Source organism: Echinops telfairi, unplaced genomic scaffold, assembly GCF_000313985.2.
Source record: "Echinops telfairi isolate 266 unplaced genomic scaffold, ASM31398v2 ScPeMD7_3509;HRSCAF=4178, whole genome shotgun sequence".
In the NCBI taxonomy this organism is placed as follows: domain Eukaryota; kingdom Metazoa; phylum Chordata; class Mammalia; order Afrosoricida; family Tenrecidae; genus Echinops; species Echinops telfairi.
Window position 1 is genome coordinate 61,392 of NW_022107407.1, and position 4,267 is coordinate 65,658.

Genomic DNA, 4,267 nt, shown 5'->3' on the forward strand with positions numbered 1-4,267 from the left:
TATCTCTCATGCTCTCGATGACTTTAATATAATATATATAATATAATATAATATAATATATATAAAATAATATATATATATATATATATATAATCAACCGTACAATTGTGCTTACTGAACCCGCAGGTAGTACTAGCAGTGGGGGCTGGCCTCACCCACCCCATCACAATTTAACTTAATACTACAGTTACATGTTGGGCAGTGATCCTCATGGTCAGCAGTTTGAAACCACTAGCTATTCCTAGGGAGAGAGATGGGGTTTCTACTCCTATAAACAGTCTTGAAAACTCCCATGGGCAGTTCTACCCTAGCTTATCGGGTTGCTATGATTTGGCATTGACTCAATTGCAGTGAATTTGAATTTTTTGAAGGTTAGCATAGGAGCTCTAAATCCCTTTTAAGTTTCCACATAAATTTGGCCTTCATCAAGTTCTTTCTTATCATTAACCAGCAACGTGGAAAACTTTACCCTCAGGCAGATTATGTTTGAAAGAAAGTCAATAACACTCCCTTACCTACTGTCAGGGACTTCCCTGGGTGTGCGTTTGATGATGTACTGGAGTCCCATAGTCATGAGTCATTCCTGGACTGCCTTTGTGGTTGGGCACTGAACCAATTGGAAACTTCTCTAATTTGCTGTAGGATATATAATCTGATCATGGTCCCTTTCCCACATTCTACTCTTCCTCCTGTAATTATGATGAAATTATCTATACACAATCATGATTTTGCAACAGCTGATTTTGTGCTCCATGTCCTAAGTGGCTGTGTTTCTGGGAATTCTCAGGGAGGAAAAATTGACTCTTAATCAGTGGTGGGATTCAGCCAGTTCACACCGATTCAGCAGCACTAATAACAATTTTTTTAAGAGTTCCACGAACCAGTTGTTACAATGGCACTTGTAATCAGGTTGCTTCCCAGTGTGGAAAAAGTTTACATTTTTTACTCCTTTTTAACGTTCCTCTTCTCAACATATTCTAAATGTCCATTCAATTCATATCAAAACAAAACTCACTGCCATTAAGTCAATACAGACTCATCGTGATTCTCCTGTGGATTTCCAAAGACTACAACTATTTATAAGAGTTCAAATCCCAGTCTTTCTTCCATTTCAACCTGTTGCAGGTTCAAATAAATGGCAGCTACTAAAGTGTCTTGAAATTTAGAAGTCTTTATTCGGTTATCTAGACGACATGAATCTAAAGCAATTCTTTAGATTGCTGTCCCAATTGAAGATTATAGCCAGCTTATATTGACAAAAAAAACCTTTACCAGGGGCTTTCCTATAGAGTGAGCAGGTATGACAAAAGCAGAAAGCAAAATAAATGTTAACATTCTTTAGATTAAAGCAGAATACATCTGTTATAAAAACCATAGTAAGATTAATTATAACATCATATCTTACACTGCCTGACATCTCCCTTCACCCACTTTTTTGTTGTCCCTCCCCCAGGGAGGAGGTTATATGTACATCCTTGTAATCGGTTCCCCCTTTCTACCTCCCTTCCCTACACCCTCCTGGTATCACCACTCTCACCACTGGTCCTGGGGGATTCATCTGTCCTGGATTCCCTGTGTTTCCAGTTCCTATCGGCACCACTGTACATCCTCTGTTCTAACCAGGTTTGTAAGGTAGAATTGGGATCATGATAGTGGAGGTTCTTTTCAAGCAGACCTTTCACTCTGGTAGTAATTCCACCTTTTCTATGTGATCCAAATGACTATCTTGGTGGTCAGCATCACTTGGTAAGGGTACTCCCAGTTTGGCTGAAGTTTTTCCTCTTCCAGGTCTTGATTAGCACCAAGTCTCCTGGCTGAAAGTGATGAACAGTGAATTCAAGGGCAAAGGTTTGGGCCAAGAGTTCTTTTAACTTGAGGATTGACAAAATAGAGAAAAAGACCAGCACCTAGTTCTTTAGAAATTTATCCTTGGTCTCCATGGTGGGCAGGTCTGTGATCCTTGCCAGGTAGGTGAGCCCATACAATAGTTTATAAGAGGACAACCCTAAATCCCTCCTTGGGGTCATCCTGATTCTGTTTCTAATTTCATTCTAAGACTAATTTTGTAACTTATTGAGTCTGATTCATTCTACTTTTCCTGAGGAAGAGGGTGCCAAGGGGTGTGATAATGCCAATTGATCTCTAAACATTCCATTATTCCCTTCAATGCTCTGGAAATGAAGTGACACTAATCATTATACACCAATTTATTGTTTTAGCATAATTTTAGACCCAACATTTAAAGAAATTCTAGGACAAATGATTCACACATGGGTTATCTTAACTTCCACAGAATTCAGAGACATAATTGAATATCATTCTATTTTATAATCCATAACTCAAACCTCATCCGCTTCTCTTAATTTTTTCTAATAGAAGCTTTCAATTTGAACTATGATATATTGAACCCATAAGTTAAATGATTTTAGAGAAATGAGAAATGTAATTTCTTATATGCTGAGGACATTCTTAAAACTTCCCACAATAGTCCCACATATAGAACTTATAGAAACAGTTGATATATTCAGTGGCTAATTTTGATTCTTGACAAATTTTGAATCAGTTGCAATTCACAAACCCCATCACCTTGGAATTTTAGAAGTCTTGATTTAGACTGGTTTTCTCCAACTTAAGATATCAGTTCTTTTTTATAAGTCAAATATAGTCCATTTTCTAAAATCGATGGTGAGAAGGGTATAGAAGGCATGGTAGGGTTTTATCAAGGGCAATGTTACTAAGAGGAGCTACTGAAACCCAAACGAATGCTGGACATGGTAGTGGGACAAGAGGAAAGTAAAAGTAAATAGAGGAAAGAACTAAGAGGCAAAGAGCATTTATACAGGTCTAAATACAGGCATATACATATGTAAATATATTTATATATGATGATAGGGAAATAGGTCTATGTACATATTTTATAGGTTTAGTATGGACATTGGGCCTCTACTCAAATACTCCTTCAATGCAAGAACACTTTGTTCTATTAACCTGGCATTCCATGGTGCTTACCTTCCCAACACAATTGCTGAAGACAAAGCAGGTGCATAAACAAATATGGTATAGAAAGCTGATGGTGCCCAGCTATAAAAAATATATAGCATCTGGGGTCTTAAGGGCTTGAAGATAAACAAGTGGCCATCTAGCTGAGAAGCAACAAAGCCCACATGGAAGAAGCCCACATTTAAACTATTAAATCACACCAGCCTGTGTGATCATGAGGTGTCGATAGGATCAGGTATCAGGCATCAAAGACCCAGAACAAAAAAATCATATTGTGAATGATGTTGAGTGCAGAGTGGAGACCCAAAGCCTATCTGTACGTAATTGGACATTCCCTTACAGAGGGGTCACGGGGAGGAGACCGTGCAGTATAGCACTGATTAAGCATACAACTTTTCTCTAGTTCTTTAGTGCTTCCTCCCCACCACTATCATGACCCCAGTTCTACCTTACAAATCTGACTAGACCAGAGAATGTACATGGGTACAGATAAGAGCTGGAAACACAGGGAATCCAGGACAGATAAACCCCTCAGGACCAATATTGAGAATAGCCATACCAGGAGGTTAAGGGGAAGGTGGAGGGAGAATGGGAGAACCGATCACAATGACCTCTCTATAACCTTCTCACAGGGGGATGGACAACAGAAAAGTGGGTGAAGGGAGACATTGGTCAGTGTAAAACATAAAAAAGTAATAATAATTTATAAATTATCAAAGCTTTATGAGGGCAAGAGGGTAGGAGAGGGAGGGGGAAATGAGAAGCTGATACCACTGACTCAAAATGGATGTATGTATGGATTGTGATAAGAGTTGTATGAGCCCCCAATAAAATTATTTAAAATATATATATATATTCCATTTTGGGTTGGAAAGTTTGGTCAAATGATCTGTAAATGACAAAATCTTATATGGCAAAGGTTAATAGTAAAGACTTGATTGGAAATTCTTGAATCTATGCAAGGCCAATCAAGGTTAATTAAAAGTCAGAAGAAACCTCAGATCAGAAGGAATTATACCATCTGTCATTGTTTCTCATTTGTACCATAGAGAAATGTAGTGGTCTATATGCACTCTTTTCTCAGTCTTACTTCCATTAGTCAAAATCTACTTTACAAGATAATTACAAGATCATTATAAAATAGCCATGATATTGGGCTCTGTGTTAATTAATCCTTTTGAAAGACAATGAAGCCATTGTTATTTAGGTAGAGTGCCCTCATTATGTGCCACATTTTTAAATATTTGAGAATTGTGGTATAGAAAGC